Below are 19,432 nucleotides of genomic sequence, written 5' to 3'. Positions count from 1 at the left end.
TGTCTTGTGGAAGACAGGATAAAAGTATGTTAAAAAATTTAGACACATCGAATATGTAATTAGATAAAAATACTTATATTTTTCAATCTGAATGTTAAACCGAACTTAGTTTTGTAATCAACCGAGACTTGAAAGGGCTTCATATTTATACCTTTAAGAAAATATCAAAGTTTTCTATATCAATTTCTCTAAGGGTTAAGATTATAATTTTGAGTTTAAAACCCCTCGTTTTTATCCATTTTATATATCACATATAAAATATATAAAGTTATGTAGAACTTTTGAGATCATTGTCAAAATGTGATTAGTAAAGTGATTTGATATGGTAATCTTCACACACACACACCGCGCGGGTCAAATATTTTTAATTTTTATAAAAAATTATTTATATAGATTTTTTTAATATATTTTGATAGTTAAAAAAATATAACAAATCAAAATATATATTTTCACGATAACCATAGTTATCAAACTCGATCTAAGAGTTGACCTGGTTAACGGGTCTTATCCTGTGTTACACGGGTTGACTCGGGTCAAACCGGAAAAATTAAAAAAAATATATTTGAGGTTTTAATATTTTATATGAAAAAATTAAGAAAATAATCCATGTGGATATAGACTATACAAGTAAAAAATTAAGTTTGAAATATCACCTCAAAAGATTTTTTATCCCATATTGAAAAGATGTTATCTTATTCTTCTAAGTTGAAGTATTTAAACAAAAAATTTTTTTATCCCACATTGAAAAAACATAACTTTTTTTTTTCTTGTGAACATAGAGTATATATACTAAATGACTTCAAATCTCACATTGAAAAATAAAATAATCTTCTAGTATTTATATAGTGAACTTTGAAATGAGTTAGTAATCAATTGAAATATATATAAAAAAGGGGTCTCTAGGTAGGAGAAAAAAAATTTCCAAAAAAAGAGGACTCCATCGGGGTTTTACCGGGTCGCCCGAATTCATAGTGGCAGCACGGCCTAACTTTAATGGGTCCTTCTCGCAGCTGTGGACCCACCGCTGATGGGTCCTACTGTGTCTAGGCCTACCGCTGCTGGGTCTTGGTGGAAGCAGGGCCCAAATTTAGTGGGTCGTGCTTCAACCGGACCCACCGTTGCTGGGCACCCAGACCCACTATCATTGGGTCTGGTAGCAAAGCCACACTCAATAAACTTGGGCCTTGGTATAAGGACCCATCAGCTGGGTACCCTTTTGGGTCCTCCACTGCTGGGCTGTAGGGCCTAGCATCATGGGTCATGCTTGTCAGAAGAACCCATAAACTCTGGGTCTTGTTGTAGGCAAGGCCAAATGCTGTCGTGGGTCTGGCTACGCAACCAGACCTAATCTCAGTATAATTTTTTTGAAAATGATATTTAAAATAATAATATAAAATGATGAAAAGAATATTAATTTGAAGTAAAGAAAAAAAGTTAATTTTTTTTTAAATTTCTTGGGTCTCCCCTCTCAGTTAGACACAATCTCAATATATATATTTTTAAATAATACAAAAACATAAAAAAAATATTATTTTGAAGTAAAGAAAAAAATTAAAATTTTAAAATTTCTTGGGCTTGGCTTCGCAGCCAGACACAATCTCAACATATTTTTTTATAAAAAATAACACAAAAACATAAAAAAATATTAATTTGAAGTAAAGAAAAAAACTTCAAAATTGTAAAAAAAATTTCAAAGAATTTTTAAAACGCAAAATCAAACATGATTTAATTAGGAAATTCAAACCAACCTGAAACGAAAAAAAAATTTCATCACCCAACTTTTGTACAATATAAAAAAAATCTCATCAATTTATTTTGAAAACTAAATTTAAATCAGAGAAGGCAATGCGCAAGAAATTTATTTGGGTATGGTTGCTGGGTTTGGCTACGCAACTATACTCAATATCCTTGGGTATAGCTGTGTAGCCAGACCCAACACCTTTTGAAAGCGATTTGAGTCCGGTTGCCAGGCCAGACCCAGCAGCTCTTGGCAGAAAAAAATTAAAAAGCAAAAAAACCACAGAAACCTATGTTCGTGTCTACTTTATAAACCGGAGTCGATCTCTTAAACCTGCTAACCGTTAAATTCTAGACCCGAACTCAACTAATAAACTAAGCACCCATCTAATTATATGTTGGAGGATGAAATAATAATAAAAATCAATATAAAAAAAAATCTTGGAAGGTAAAAAAAAAATACAATAATAAAAAAGATTAGATTTGACAAGAAAAAAGAAGAATGATAAAACTGCAAAAAAAAAATAATTGCAAAAACCATATAAAAAAATAGTGATAAAAATAATAGGAACCAAATCTGATAGGTAAAAATATCTATTGGGGTGAAAATAAAAAAAAACTTAATTTAATAAATTATTCCTAAAAAATTGCAATAAAGAGAACAACGATGAAATTAAAAAAACCCCTTAATTCCATAAATTACTTTAAATTTTTAAAAATTATAATGAAGAGAATAAATATGAAATCTTAAGTATAACAAACCTTAGGGGTTGGTTTGATTTTTTTTAAGACCAACATGACAATTAAGTAGGAGAGAGGAAAATAAAAATAAAAATAAAAGGCTACATGTGCCAGTACTCCAGCCACCTTCAAGCTGGACGAACTGCTTATTCATGGAGGAGACATTAAGATGCTTGACCATCCCGCACCCGGGATAACCCCGTGTAAAGAAATGTGAAAAAAATGACAACGCTCAAGGGCTAATAATTTAATGGCAAATGATAAAACCAAATAAAAAATCAAATTTAAAAAAACCAAGTCAACCTATGTTAACTTGACTAACTTGGGAACCGAGATATGAGATGGGGATAACCCCACAAAAAGAAAAGCTGAACAAATCACAAAGCTCAAGGCCCAATAAATAAATGTCAAATGATAAAAATAAAAGAAAAAAAATCTAAAAAGGATTAAAAAAATACTGAATTCAAACTAGATAAATCATTGAAACTGTTGGACTGGGTCATGAGAGTGAGACAACCCTGTAAAAGGCATAAATAATTACAAAGTAAAATTCTCAATTACAAAAAGCTAAAAAAAAAAACAATGACAACTAAATCTTGCACCAAAAATAATTGAAAGAAACTAATTAGGGATCAGATTGAAAACAAAATAAATGAAGAAAAGGACAAAAAAAGAGTAATGAAAAAAATGAGGATCAAAATTTGAAAAAAAAATGAATTAAAATTCTAAAGGGCAAAATCGAAAAATTAAAATAAATGCAAAGGATAAAAAATATCAATCAAAAGACTTATATTTGATACCAAAAATAAATTAAACAACATGCGGAGAGGGATAAAATTGAAAAACAAACTAACTTAAAGAAGCATTAATATCAAAGTAAATAGAAATTAAAAGAATAAGGACCAAACTCAAAACAAATATAAAATGGAGGATACAACTAAATTTTTAAAGGCCTGGCACAAACTCCAAGGCACAAGAGAGAGAAATGAAGGGCAGGAGAAAAATACCCATCGTCGCCGAATTGCCACTCGACTTGCCAAACGTGCCACCCAAACACTTGCGCCATAACCTTGCGTATCAGATAAGACAACAGTCGAGTTCTTTGGGCTACCATAATGACCCTCATACGCCTCCAGAATAGTGTGGATGACTCTAAGGCGCAGACGGCACACGTCTGCTTATTTTACCGATTTATTAGTATTTTAATAAGATAAATTACAAAAAAAAAACCAAGGGCATACCATTATTAAGAAACAACCATGGTGCAAAGACAAAAATACCCTCTGAAATCATTCTTAAAATGTGAAAAGTCAAAGGTTAACTATGTAAGTTTACTATACAAAAAAAGTTGCAAAGACAAATGAACCCTTCCCTGCAGGGTTATTTATCTAAGTAGCCCAGGGTATAAGGATTATTTTATTGTGCAAATAAAAAGAAAAAGACAAAACAAACCCTTAACAAAATACCAATTTTTTTCCAAATTTCAAGGGAAAAATATTTTTACTATACAATTTCAAAATTAAATGACAAATTCACCCCTATCAATTTATAATTGACATTTGAATCCTCTTGAAAAGAGGATTTAACCTTCCATTTCAAGGCAATTGTTAAGAATAATAAAGAGCAAAATTATTATTATATTGTTTAAATCCACAATAAATCTCTTCACATATTATAGGAAAAGGGCTGAGCTCTTTTAGTTTTTTTTTTAATAATAAAAATGCTTAATCAAGAATCTCTAAAACTCAGAGACAAAATTGTTTGAAGGAAAGATTGAGAGTATCTATCAACATAATTGAGGGATCATTTGAGAGTTTAGGCCTCCAATATCTTTATGATAAAATAAAATAAAATAAAATCAGTTGACTGTAGCTTCCTAGTTCATGTATCTGTCTTGGTCTCATCTCTCATGGACAGTTGAGAATCAGTTGACCCAACAACTCTTGGCAGAAAAAGCAACGCCCACAACCGCAATTCTTAACCAAAAAAATAGAAGGGAACGCCCCTCAAGGTGCCACAGTACTGTCCACAATGCAAAGACTATTACTACAGTGTTGTGCACAATGCAATGTTTCTGTGTCCACAGTGAATCTACAGTTGCAATCCACATTGAAATCCCTCAATGTATATAGTAATTAATTGATCCCTCAATCCCTTTACTGATCTCTTTTAGTTTTTGCATCAAACAGTATAACCATAGTAAAAATATTTACAGTTTACAAGAGTACTTCACTCTACAGTAAAAATACTATATATTTTAGAGTTTTATTAATTTATATGGAGATGATTTATTGAATGGATCTAGCCAAGAAAACATATAATATCAAATTACATCAAAGCAGAGATGACGAATGAAAAGACATAAACTAGTACTTGAAATCTAAACAACTGCCACCTTCCCCACCCCTCTGACCAAATCCATTTCAGAAAACATATTTATCTTCAATCATGTTGTGTATACTGTACAAGGAGCAATGTATAATTTTAACGAGCCACGAACTCATGGTTTGCAATACAATCTTTTTTTTAGTTTAATATAAGTGTCCGGGCCAGCTTACGCGCACCTCGACTAATCCCACGGGTCCTGAAGTTAACGACCATGTAAGCCTCCAGTGGCCATCATATGAATAACCACAGGGCTCGAATCTGAAACCACAGAGAGAGCAAATCTCTTAATCCCAAATTTTTACCACTGGCTACCACCTAGATGGTTGGTTTGCAATACAATCTTAAAACTACTGCTGCATACATTAAAAGAAACGATGAAGATGTTAAGAAGATATTTCTTAAAGTGAAGCAAGGCAGGCCACAAAAGGCCCAAGTCCACGCAAAGACTCAGCCCCAAGTCCCCATGATGCATTATATCTCAGCCCACTAGAAAAGGTGACTCCATCTCCTTTCTTGACAACTCTATCCTCTCAATTTTATTCCTCTTATTAAACTTTCACAGGTTTACCGTAATCCGGTAAACTAACTATAAACTTAAAAAAGAGGATACTGTTCTTCATAAAATATTATTTTTTAGAATAGTATTTTTCTTTGCTTTTTTTAATTTCATTCTTTAATATATTTTTTCTTTGATTTTTTTTTTCAATCAATGTTTTTTTTTTAATTTCATCCTTTATTATTATTATTATTATTTTTTCTATTTAGTTATCACACTCTCATAACATGGATCCCAAATTTAATGAGTTAATCTGGTTGACTCAATTTTTTTTATTAATTATTGATTTGATTGAGAATTAAACTTCATAATTTGTTTTATTTACTTTTTATTAGGTTTTCTTGATCTCATGATCTGAGAATTAACTATAAACTAAAAAAGAAGGGGGTTTTACTGTACCTCTTCTCACAAAGCACTATTAATTGGAATAGTACATTGCTTTGTTTTTTTTATTTCCTTTTATTTTTTTTCAATCAATATTTTTTTTTAATTTCATCTTTTAATATTATATTTTTTTTCTATTTAGTATCACATTCTAATGACACGGATTTCAGGTTTGACGAGTTAATCTAGTTTGATGAGTTAAATTGGTTTGGCGGGTTAACTTGGTTGTCTTAGATTTTTTTTTTTCCATTTTGTCTTTTAATATTGATTTGATTGAGAATTAAAACTTCATGATTTATTTTGTTTACTTTACATTAAGTTATCTTGGTCTCATGACTTGAGAATAGTGTTTAACGGGTTAACCCAAGTTGACTTAGGTTGTTTTTTTGTGTCTTTTATTTAATTGATTTTTTTTCAATTTTATCATTCAACATTGGGTCGGTTGGGAATTGAATTTCATAATTTATTTTGATTTGCTTTTTATAAGAATATCGTGGTCTCACGATCAAGGTCACGAGTTTTGATATTTTAACCCTTGTTAAATCATGTTTTTTTTTTCTTTCTAAAGGTAATATCAATCTCATGACACGGGTCATAGGTTCTTCAAAATTAGACTTGCTTTTTATTGGGTTGTTCCCGTTTCATGACCCGGGTCGCGGGTTTGACGGGTTAACCCAATTGACTCATTTTTTTCTCTTTTTTAATCGATTTTTTTTCCAATTTCATCAATTAATATTGTTTTTCATTAAGAATTAGGCTTCATGATTTATTTCAGTTTGTTTTTCATTAGGTTATCCTGATCTCATGACCTGAAAATAATACTTAACGGTTAACTCGGGTTGACTTGACTTATTTTTTATGTTAATTTTTTAATTAAGATTTTTACAAATTTCATCGTTCAACATTAGGTCCGATAAGGGCGATTAAGAATTGAGTTTTATAATTTTTTTTAACTTTCTCTTTATGAGGTTATCTCAATCTCAAGATCAAAATTGTGGATTTGACAGGTTAAACCGGGTTAAATCAGCTTATTTTTGTATCTTTTTTTTTTCTATAAGGTTATTTCAGTCTGATGACCCAGGTCATCAATTTGGTGGATTGACTCAAGTTGCTTTATATGTTTTTTTAATTGATTTCTTTTCTAATCGCATCCTTCAATATTGGACTGATTGAGGATTGTAATTCGTAATTTGTTTCAATTTACTTTTCATAGGGTTATCTCGGTATTATGACTCGGGTTGCAATTTTGACATGTTAACTTAGGTCATTTTTAATTGATTTTTTTTATTTCCATCCTTTAATATTGAGTTGATTAGGAATTAGGCTTCATAATTTATTTTGATTTGCTTTCTATAGGATTATCATAGTCTCATAACCTGGGTCATGAATTTGGCATGTTAACCCGGGTTGTCCCAGATCAATCCAATATTTTATTATTTTAATATTAAGAAAATATATCATCTTGAAATTTTGTTTAGTCAAATATTATTTTCATGAGTTATATAAGTTGTTTTTGGACCAGTAAAGTCAACCAGTTATATCAGGTAAATCCTCACACAAATTATTTTTTTTTCCCGCTAGGAGAAAAACATTAGCAACATTTAAATATTTATTTTACGTTTAAGAAAAAATTGACTTGACTCGCAACGTAGCGCGAGTAAATCATCTAGTTTATGCCTAGCCTAGATTAAATTTTATAAAAAAAATATTATTTAAATTAACCCGAGTAATTTTGAATTAACTTGCATTGAAAATTTGTTTTAATTAATATGATTTAAATAAATCATAGGTGAATGAGAAATTAATCTCAAATAACTCTTGGTTTTTCTACTTAAAGAACCCTTGGTTTTTCTAAATTTAATTCTTAATTTGTGGTGGCCAATCAAAGGTTGATAATGATGATAATTAATTTTTATTAATTCTTCAACTCTTTAACTTTCAAAATCCACTATAAAAATATTAATAGTAGCGAGAATCAATTCTTATTATGTTGAAAGCATGTGTTTGCCGTAATTTATTATTTTGCATACTTATAAATTTAAATTTATATGAAATTTAGTTTTTTCTTAAAATATTTTTATATTTAGTATATTTGGTTCCGATATTCGAAACATCATTACATTTTACTAGTTTAGTATATTTACAAACTTTAGCCTCATTGCTTTGCATGTGATTGAGTATCCAGTTAGCCAATGTTGTCACCTAATAACCTTGGTCGGCATCATATCCAGTCAGCCAGTGTTGTCACCTAATAACCTTGGTCGGCATCATATCCAGTCAGCCAGTGTTGTCACCTAGTAACCTTGGTCGGCATCATTCATGTATTCATAAATTAATATGGTTGCTTCTCAATTAAAATCTACATAGATTAACTAATTTGGATGAAGAACAAATTGAAATGAATGACACCATGACATTTTACACAAATGTTGAATCTTTAAGGTGCTGACAAGAGAGTTGGGCTCATGGGAGCTGGAATTTATGCCACCAAATCTTGCCTCATGCCAAAAACTCACCACATACAATAAGAACATCCATACACTTTGTCGAACACAGAAATCCAATTCCATCTAGTTATCTAGCTACCAGCTGGTATTTCCTTTACTTGAATCCCATGATGAACAAGTGCACTGTTATCGTGGCAGCAAAGACAAGTGTCTAGTCGACAAGCTTGCTCTTGTCATTTCACGTGAATAGCCTAGATCCTCAACTTCACCGTACCAGTCCTTCTCAACAACAATGCACTATCTTCTAGCTAGGCAGCAGCTCAGAGAGAGTACGTACGAGACTTCAAAATATATTCATTTTGAGGGACACAAGGTATTCCGTTCCAAGGTATATATGTTTTTATATTATTAGTCGGTGGTTTTGGGTTGAGAGATGCAGACATCAGTCATGGAGAAGAGAACCTTTGGGCTATTTTTATTGCTTCTCCTTGTCTCGGCTTCTCACAAGATTCCTTCCGCCCTCTGTACATCGCATTTTCTCAAACTAGTCGAGGAAGATAAGTGAAGATTTCACTTTGTTTTCATGACATGCATGCATGAGATCTCCTAACGATACTACGACTGATGGCTATTCCATTTGTGTACATGAGGAAGAAACGTGAAAGATATACAAATTGATGAACAATAGTTACAGAAATTAAGAAAAATCCATTATAGTTTCATTTCCTAATTAGACACTAATTATGATTTCTGCTTAATTATGTGTGCCTGCAGGGTACCGATTCTTTTCTAAGCTCATGTTTTTATCATTTGTTACCATTTCCAGTGTCATGCACACACACATAGATTGAGAGAGTGAATTAATAAATCAGAGAATCGATCAATATTAATTTATTAATCTTTTCTCAATATTTTGTTTTCTATCTTCTCTGTTTGAAAGATAGACGGACGGAGGGTAAATATCCATCTTCTTTGATCACTATTCTAACCAAACTATATATTCTTATTTTCGAGACAAAAACTCCCTGCTGTATGCAGGCCATGTGTCAGCTTGTGATACTAACACATGTTTAGGCATACAGAAATAGATAAACAATAAAAATAGTAGTGAAAATTCTCTCTTTTTTTGTCAATAAAAAACTAAAAAAATTCATAAAAGAGTTTGAACCATGATGAGACCCACCATGATAGAAGGTCCAACTGGTGAATCTCACCAATGTAACAGCTTGCTTCCTTCCTTTTTTTTTTATTTTTTTTTTAATTTCATTGTTTAGCATCACTCGGGAAATTTCATTGTTTAGCTGTGAAAGCTATGTTTTTATTGGTAAAAATATCATCAATAAGGAACTGTTTTGTCAGCTAGTATTGGGTCTATGATTTCATATCCATCAATATTTTTGTCATTGATTTAAACATCAACGGACATGCCAACATAATATTATTATCATTAATAAAAATATGTGAAAATAAATTTTTATTAGTCTATCGGTTGGTAAATATTACCAATAGATAAATCTTCGGTAATATATTGCATCTAACCACTAGATAAAGTGACAGAATCATTAATAACCATGTTTTGTCGGTGATTCCATCGGTCTATATCAAAACAATTAACAACTTTTTATAGTTTTGCGAGGAAAATTAACATGTTGTACCAACAGAGTTTCTATGTTGGTCGGTGATTCCATCGGTGGTGTACTAATTTATTTCTTTTTTTTAATGCTATAAAAACAAGTTGACATTAAACAACATTAACAAAAAATTTAGCTTGAACAACACAATTAATACTATTAATTTAACTGTAAAAATCAATTACAAATGTTTATAAATATTAAGAAGAGGCTACAGATGGAGGTGGAAGGGAGGAGGGAGGAAAATCTCATGGAGGTCTGTAAGGGGAGGATAATAACTAAACATGTATGCAATCATCTCCTCCCATTGCTGTTTTTTTTTTGCTACTTTGCCTCTATTGCGACCCTCAGAGCACCAATTTGTTGTTTAACCAACTCTTTAATAGGTGGTTATGGATGAGACCACACAGGATTATAGGGTGCTTAAAGTCGAGACACTATAACCTGACCTCATATCTCAAACCATAGTTATAGAGATACCATAAACTAGATTCTTATTGAGTTCATTGGATATTCCAGCCTCCAACCATAACTCCGGATCGTATTCTGAATGAATTAAAGGGTCCTCCTTGTGTTTGGCACCTGAATGCACCACAGGCTTAGGAACGTTACTGCTTGGAGATGCACAACTGCTCTGTTTAATCCCTAAACTTTTCCTTGACATTTAAACAATATAACTAAATAATTAAGAACATTCAATTAAATTCTCAATCTATAGTTTATGGTTTTCTATTTTAGTGCATCTATCCACTTGAAATAAATTTCAGCAACAATTTCTCTATACATGACCCTATCTAAAATTTAAAAAAAAATGCAGACAACCAAATGTAACGAGCCAAATCGTCACCCACAAGTCAAACACACACTCATTGTGTATTCTTTTCAAGGACAAGGTTTAAAGGTTATGAGCTATTAAAAACTACAATACTTAAGCAAACTACGAAACAAATGACAACATTTGAAAGGTTACCATATTTATTATTGCAATGCTTATATACCATCAAAGAGAGGATAAAAGGAAACAAGCACTTCCTTATATGTAATTGTAAGAACTTTCTTTGGTTTTTATTTCTATTTTTTTAGTCAAACTTTATTATATTTTTATTTGGTTCATTATAAGGCTATAAGCTATTAAAAATTGCAATTAAAAGCCATGATACTTTAGCAAACTTGGGATGAAAACTGTGGTATTTAAAAGAAGAAATTGTTGTATTAAAAATTGATTATACTAATAGAAGAAAACTATGGTATTTTGGTTGTGCTATTTTAACTTCTTCGAATCTCAAATGCTAAATAATGAGATCACTAATTGATCAAAACAAAAGTTCAAAGACAAGTTAATCCCAATACTATTTTCATTAGTGATCTAAAATCATCAAAATCTTCCCTTGATGATAACTTTCCACCAAGATCACCTTACAAATCACTCACCAAGTTATTTTATTAAACTAACTAACTAAATTACTCAAAAATCAAAATCATATTTTAAAATCAATAAAAAAACATATTTTATATCTGGTTAGTCTGAATTCACTATAGAAACCTAAATGCAAATTCATAATCAAATGATACGTCATCCTTAATTCTATTGTTAGCCAATAAATATACTAAATTTAGATCAGAAATCTAAATGCAAAATCATCATCAGATGACATATTGTTTTATTTAAATAAAAAAATTCAAAATCCAAAGATAAATCAATTCGAGGAGGAATAAATGATAGTAGTAATTATTAAAAAGAATTCTTTTAATAGTCTATTCAGATCATAAATTCACATAAAATCCAAAATCAGCATAAACCCTAACTTTTTTAAAATGGGAAATTTTCCAATTTCAAACACAAATAAGTGAGAAAATATAATGATAATTGAGAAACAAAGAATAAAAAATGATATGCAACACGTATAAGGAAAAAAAATATGAGAAACATAAAGGAGATATGCATAGCATGTAAACAATAGAGGCCAAAAGGTGAAAAGAAATCAAACCAGAGAGAGAGGGGGGGTATTAATTAGAAGGGAAATGGGGGGAAACTAAGGATTTCCTTGACATATCTGGGTTTAAATTCATCGATAGAATTTTATATCAGTGAGAATGCAATCATAAATCACATCAACTCATCATCGATGGACTCACTGACAGAAGATTTCAAAATAATCAGTGCATCCATCGGTCGTTTAAAAAGTTTATCAACTTTTTTTAACACCCATAAATTCACCGATGAATTTTGATATGTTGGTATGTCTATCGGTGAATCTAACCTCCTGAATTCTAAATTTTGAGTGAAGATTTAATTTGATTTAATAAATATTGACTTGTGAAGTGTAATGGAAAATTAGTGTTTGAGATGTGTATGAATAATTATTTTAATTTTTAAGATGTATGATATGGAAGTGTTTATGAATGAATTGTTAAATTTAATTAAATGAATATTAATGGTTGATGGTTTAGAGTTGTTGGAGAAGCTTCCGGAGCGAGACCTGGCTTCTCAGGAGCTTGCATAGTAGGAGCTTAATGTAATGGATTGCTCCTCACTTTTTTTTTTAATTACTTAAAATGATTTGATAGTTTTTATTTTTTCAATGGATATTTAATTGTGTTGCATATAATTTAGAAAGTTATTTATGTTTTGTAATTGACCACAAATATTGTAATATTAGAAGTGAATGGTGACAAGCCGCAACGGCGGTACCCGGTAGATTAAACTTGTACACAAACCAAGATGCACGTTTAGTGGTTCCATTAAAAACTAAAAACACACCCTATTAAAATGCTTTCAAGTTTTATCATTGAGCATCGTGACTCCATCCTCTGCTTCATGTGAATGATTATATGTCAAGTGCTCGAATGTCTTTAGAGACATAAATAACCTTTCTAGCCAAAGAGTGATTGAGAAGTATCTTAGTTTTTTGTATGCGATAAATGTCATTCCTTTACTTGTATTGGATTTATACCGAGTATGTCCATAGGTTTTGCACTCAGTTAAATTTATATTTTCATCATAGTATAACATACAAAACTTTAGGCGCATATCAATTTTTGGTATCCGAGACCAAAGGGTTTCATCATGAATTTTACAGCATAAAAATTCTCTTTCATCCTATTTCCTTCCGATAAAATGTTTTTTCCCCATTTGATTATGCTATCGTAACTGGCCTTGCTCATACTTTAATTAGACTTGATGGTAAACACTCGTGCAATGACCAATAAATAATTGTAATTTGTACACCCATCCCATAATGGCTCATTGAAATCTTTTAGAAGTTCAAAAAACCTAGCTGAATCTATATTTGGTTCTTCATCTACAAGTGGACTTTCACTTGAATAACCATGATTTATTCCCATTATATCCATCACTATACTTCTATAACGATTACTATTATCATCTATAATTTGATGTATATTGCTAGAACTAGATGTTATGCCAACAATCCTTTCTAATATTATCTCGTAAGGAACATATGGTTCTCCATGTGTAAACCAATACAAGTATTTCTCAAGGAATCCTTTTTTTAGAATATGCATCATCATATCATTTGATTGGTGAGACTTTTTATTTTTGCACTTCACACATAAATATTTAATTCCATCTCCACTAATATTCCTCAGATATGAAATTATAAAATTAATAAAACCCTTAATTCCTTTACAATAATCTTTCTTATACAACTCTTGGAGTGAATCTTGATACATTTAAAAAAAGATCATCCATTACTTAGAAAACTTATATAGAATAATAATGACAACATTTCTTAATAATGTAACAATCAATTTAAAATTTTACTTTGGTAATAAAAAATTAATTCACAATCTAATAACCAATTATTATTGTTTTACAAAAATATAGTGATACGTCAAAATATTAATTAAATAAATCCAATAGTTTACAATTAATTCATACCCAACTAATTTTTTATCATTTTTTAAATTCAAACTTATTCAATTTAAATTAATATCAATAAGTAAAAAGTAAAAATCTTAAAATTAACCTGCTAAATCATATTTAATAAAAAAATTAAATACATTTTTTTACATTTTAATCCTACCTGCAACACCGCAACATAGGTTGTTGCGTAGATGAATTTTCTAATTCACTCCAAGTTCTATAGCAAAAATCGCACTAATAAAATATGTTTTCTACTTTTGTGATACTTTTGATGCAAATTAAATAACAAAGGTCAGTGGCTTCCACCAATGAACAGCATGGAGAAAAAAATAATGGTGATCACGTGACATGCATCTTGAGTAGTATAAATACTCAAGAAAAGACCCCATGCAAGAACAATTCAATTCGAAGTTGAGGAAACTAGTAGTAGCAGTGAAAGAGTGTAAGCTTGCTAGCAGGTTCTAATACTTGAACAGAGATATGGAGAAGAAATGCTTCGGTCTTTTCTTTTTGCTGCTCCTTGTCTTGGCTTCTCGTAAGTCAATTATAAGTGTTTAACATCCACCATTGATTTTTTCTTTCACTTAAATCAGTACCGTTATTTTATTCTGTCTATGTGTTCTGAAGGAGATTGATTGACTAATTATTTTTTCATAATTTATGCGCTGTGGCATTTCAGAGGAAATGGTGGTACCAGCTGAGGCTAGGGTTTGTTTGTCGCAGAGCCATCACTACAAAGGACCATGTCTAAGAGGCCACAACTGCGCTATGGTGTGTAAGACTGAAGGTTTCGCCGGTGGTGAGTGCAAAGGGTTCATCAGCCGCTGTTTTTGCGCTAAGCTTTGCTAGTCAATGCAACCCCCACAAAATATGGCAGCAACTAATATTTATTATATGTAGATGCTGCAAGGCTCTTTGAAATCTAGCAAGCTAGCTCCGGCAGCTGATGATGTTAGTTGTGGTTTGTTTCAATGTTGGTTTATGATCTGCTTTTGGAAACCATGAATAAATGAACTCTATCTTCTTGCACCTTTCTGGGTTTTTTTTTTTTTTTTCTATATATGAAAAAAAATATGATCATTAAAATCAATCGAAGGATAGGTGTGATCCCACGTGACCTAGTATAACTAGTGTTGCAAAACCTAGGCCGAGTTTTTTTTTTTTTAAAAAAAAATCTTAAATTATGCATACGCAATTTAACTTAAGAGTTAAAATAAATGAATGAAATAATTAAAAAGAGAAAGGTAATTATGATCTTGTTATGTTCTTATTGAAAGTTTTTTTTTTTTTTTATCAATTACCAACCAAATTAGCAAGAGCTTAAATACCTTGTTCCATAAGAATCACAAACAATAAACTAATGAAAAAAATCAACAATATACAAGAGATACTAGTTGAAACAGACCACCTTAGAGCAAAGATATCGATTCAAACAAAAGTATACGTTGATCAATTGTTTTGCTCCAATTAATTACAAGAGTAGAGATCATTTGTCTACCGGTCCAACCACGATTTTTATAAAATTTATTTATTTTTATTTTAAATTAATATTTTTTAATATTTTTGAATTATTTTGATGTGTTGCTATTAAAAATTAGTTTTAAAAAATAAAAAAATATTTTTTTATATATTTTTAAATGAAAAATATTTTTAAAAACAACACTATCTAATAACAAATATTACATAAGTTAAAAAAAAATTCTTAAGCTTTAGGGCGGCTCTTAATTTAACAATTTTCCCGTTTTTATCATTAAAAAGAGAACATATAAAAGCTTTTTTATCCCTATATTATGCTAATTTCTCATTGTTCTTTAATTATATTTAACATAATCATCGGGTGTCTGTGTGTCCCTCACGTGATTTCTAATTAAAGAATGAAAAAAATACTTCTCCAATTGCAAACAGGTTACATTCTCCTGCTAATATCAAAATATAAAATTTCAAAAATTTCAAATAATAGCTCTAATTATTGTTTACTCACGTATTTTTCTTTTATATTGTACTAAAAGAGAACTTTCTTCGAATTTCCTCTTCTAAAACGGATTAAGTGAGGAGTACATAGTATTTAACAAAATAGTCCAATTAAGAAAAAAATTGTTTAATAATATAATTATAAACTAGAAATAAAAGGTGTCAGTGTTTTACTATAGTGAGAGTTACTGTACACCATGAGTTTCATTGTGAATTGTACTGTTTGGTGGGAGCATGGTGAGGGTGCAGGCCCCAAGTGCCTGGCTGGAGGCACGCTCATGGGGTTGCGGACACCTGATGTTTGTGCTGTCAGGCCTGGGTGTTGGCTAGGCCATGCTTGCCTGCTTGCGCCAAATGCTGCAACCACCTGACGCTGGGGCTGGCCGAGGCCCTAGCATACAGATACCTGGTGCGTGGTCTGCCCAGCCTTGGACGCTAGGGGCAGATCCGCCCGCCTGGCTGCAACCCCGTGATTCTGGGGTCTGCAGCCCCTGCCGTCGAGGTCTGTTATGATCGCCTTTAAGTTTAAAGGCCTGCACAACTAGATCGGCAGACCCTGCAGAGAAAAAAAAATAAAAAAAAATAATAACAATTATCATTATTATTATTGTTAATAATTTTTTCAAAAAAAAAAATATTACTGTAGAAACTTTGGCAACTTTGGCCAAACAAGTTTGATATTATTATTAATATCATAAATATTATTATTTGTATTCTAAATATTATTATCTTTATTGTAATTAAAAGTATTAATATTAAGAATAGAAGAAAATTGAAAAAAATATAATAACAATTATCATTATTATTATTGTTAAAAAAACATTTGAAAAAAATATTACTATATAAACTTTGGTCAAACAAGTTTAATATTACTAATAATATGATGAATATTATTATTTATATTCTAAATATTGTAATCTTTTTTGTAATTAAAAGTGTTAATATTAAGAATATTATTATTGTGATATAAATATTATGATTTTTATTATAATTAATATTATTAATATTAAAAATACCATTATTTTTATTATAATTAGAAGTATTAATATTAAAAATAGTATTATTTATGTTATAATAGTATTATTTTTACTATAATTAAAAATATTAATATAAAAATAGTATTATTCGTGTTATAAATATTATTATTTTTCATATAATTAATAGTATTAATATCAAAAGCAGTATTATTTGTGTTATAAATATTATAGAGCCTTGGGAGACCGTTCCTCTACTGTGTTTTTTGGCAAGAATTACAGCTGAGGGCATTGTCTCCTCTGCCAAAAGCTATTGTGGTTGTCCTGGTAGCTAGACATAACGTTGTTGGGTCTGGCAGCGAAGCCAGGCCTAAAACACTTCCAAAAGGGGCTGCCAGCGATGGGTCATGCTGCCCAGCAGGACCCAATAATGTTCGGGTTGTTTGAGTCAAACCCAACACACTTCAAAAAGGGGTTCGGTCTCACTGCCCAACCAGACCTACCGATCTTGGGTCTGGCTAACAACAAGACTCCATATCCTTCAGTCTAGCAGCGTAGCCATACCCAATGATATTATTATTTGTATTATACATATTTTAAATTTTATTATTATTAATATTAAAAATATTATTATATGTCTTGTAAAGATTATTCTTTTTATTATAATTAAAAGTATTAATATAAAAAAATTATTATTTGTATTATAAAAATCATTATTTTTAGTATAATTAAAAGTATTAAAATTAAAAATAGTATTATTTGTGTTATAAATATTATTATTTTTACTATAATTAAAAGGTTTGGGCCTTGGCTAATGGGTCAAGACAATGGACCCAAATTTAATGGTTCCTCTCGACTGACCCACGAGGGATGGGTCGAGCGGCGGGACCCAAATCTAAAGGGTCCTGCGCCGGACCCACAAAGAAATGAATCCATGGGTAGTGGGTCCTTTTGAAGGATCAAAATCTAAAGTGTCCTTCGCCGGACCCATGAGTCTTGGGTCCTGACGCGAGGACCCAAGGTAATTGGTGTGGCGCAACACCCAATTCTTTTAGGTCTTGCGTCTGGACAAAGGGCTATTGGGACCTACAACAGGACCCAAGGCTAATGGGTCCTTTTGCAGGACCCACACTATTAGGTCCTGTGCCAGACCCAATTATTTTGGGTCTAGCTTCAAACCCCAAGTTTAATGTGTGAAATCCAAGAACAAATTATACAAAAAATTAAAGGGGGGATTTATAATAAATTTAATTTTTATAATACATCAATAATGTAACTACAAAAAAATAATAATGATAATGATGATGATAAAATTTATTAGTTTTGGAAAACAAATGGCGTAACTGTGAAAAAAGAAGAAGAAGAAAGAAAGATGGGGCCAAAATGGAATTAAGAAAAAATGGGACTATAAATACCCCAATCCTTCGGCCGCCTGGACAACATCAAGAGGGGGGGGGATTTCATATTTTTCCTTCATCAAACATAAGAGTAAACACATAAATTAGTATACCTACACAAGTCTTGGAATTATTAAGTGGAGGAAACACATTTGGGCGGAGAATTAACAAGAAGAAAAGTGAAGAATTTGTGAAGAAAAATAGGGGGAGGGGCCGGCTACATGTGAAGAAAAAAAAGAGAGAAAGAGCTAGGAAATTCTAATCAAAACCAGAAATTTAGCTTAAATTTTCTCCAGGTATGTAGTTCTAAACTAATTAGTGATAGAAATGGTCTTGAATGTTGAGGGGTGCAATGAAAAAAAGAAGAAGAAAAAGAGAGAGAACAAATGCAAGGTGACCATCCATTGGAGGGGAAGAAAAGAGAGGAGGAGAACTTATGATTTCCTTGCTTAATTAATTGAGATGTGTTGTTATAATGTGGTTGCTGATTAGAAAAAAAAATGCATCACTTATAAGAAAGAGGAACCCTTCGTTCCTTTGGGTGGTTCGACCAAAGTAGAAATGAATTAAATAACTTGGTACAAATGACCTTGGGAGGTCACAATGAGACGGGTTGCCATGTAAAGGTGAAGGCATGGCTGTATCTAATGAGGAATAAGAGATTGGAGAAAAAAATTGGAGATACCTTGCCCATTGACGAAACAGGGCAGGTTTGTCGCCCTGATTCCTTAGGGAGTTCGGACATGAAGACGATAGAATCCAGGGAAGGTCCCTTCATAGAAGTTGTAGCCGGGAGTGTTAGCTTTCCAAAAAATCTGACCCTGCCTAATTTGGAGTTCTGGAACTTCAGATACAAATAAAAATATGAGAGGAGGTCAAGTTGTCACCTAAGCTGGCAAATTCGGCCAAGTCGATAAAAGGTGAAATTTAGCCATATTAAGTATAGAATTTTTTTCTTGCCCTTTGTAAAGTGTGTAACATTGTGTCTTGATCTTCAAAAAGAAATAAACTGTGATCAAAATTAAATTCATGATGTCCACTTGGGCTACTAATGAGCTGAAAATGTTAAAGGATAATAATGAGGAATGTAGGTGAGAAAGAAAAGAATGGTAAAAGAGAAATGAATATTATTGCCATTGTTGCTGTTGTGTTGTGATATGTGGACTAATATGGAATAATGATGGGTGTTTGTGGTTTCAGAAGAATCGCAGAAGGAGTGTAGCAACAACAAGGGAACGTAAGTCGAGCGTCTACAGCAGATAGGTACTCGGTACCTATATCTCCTCTAGTTAATAATTATTTTAACTAATTGTTGAACTA

This window comes from Populus trichocarpa, chromosome 4, assembly GCF_000002775.5.
Source record: "Populus trichocarpa isolate Nisqually-1 chromosome 4, P.trichocarpa_v4.1, whole genome shotgun sequence".
NCBI lineage: Eukaryota > Viridiplantae > Streptophyta > Magnoliopsida > Malpighiales > Salicaceae > Populus > Populus trichocarpa.
The sequence above is the reverse complement of the archived record's forward strand: the minus strand, read 5'-3'. Positions refer to the sequence as shown.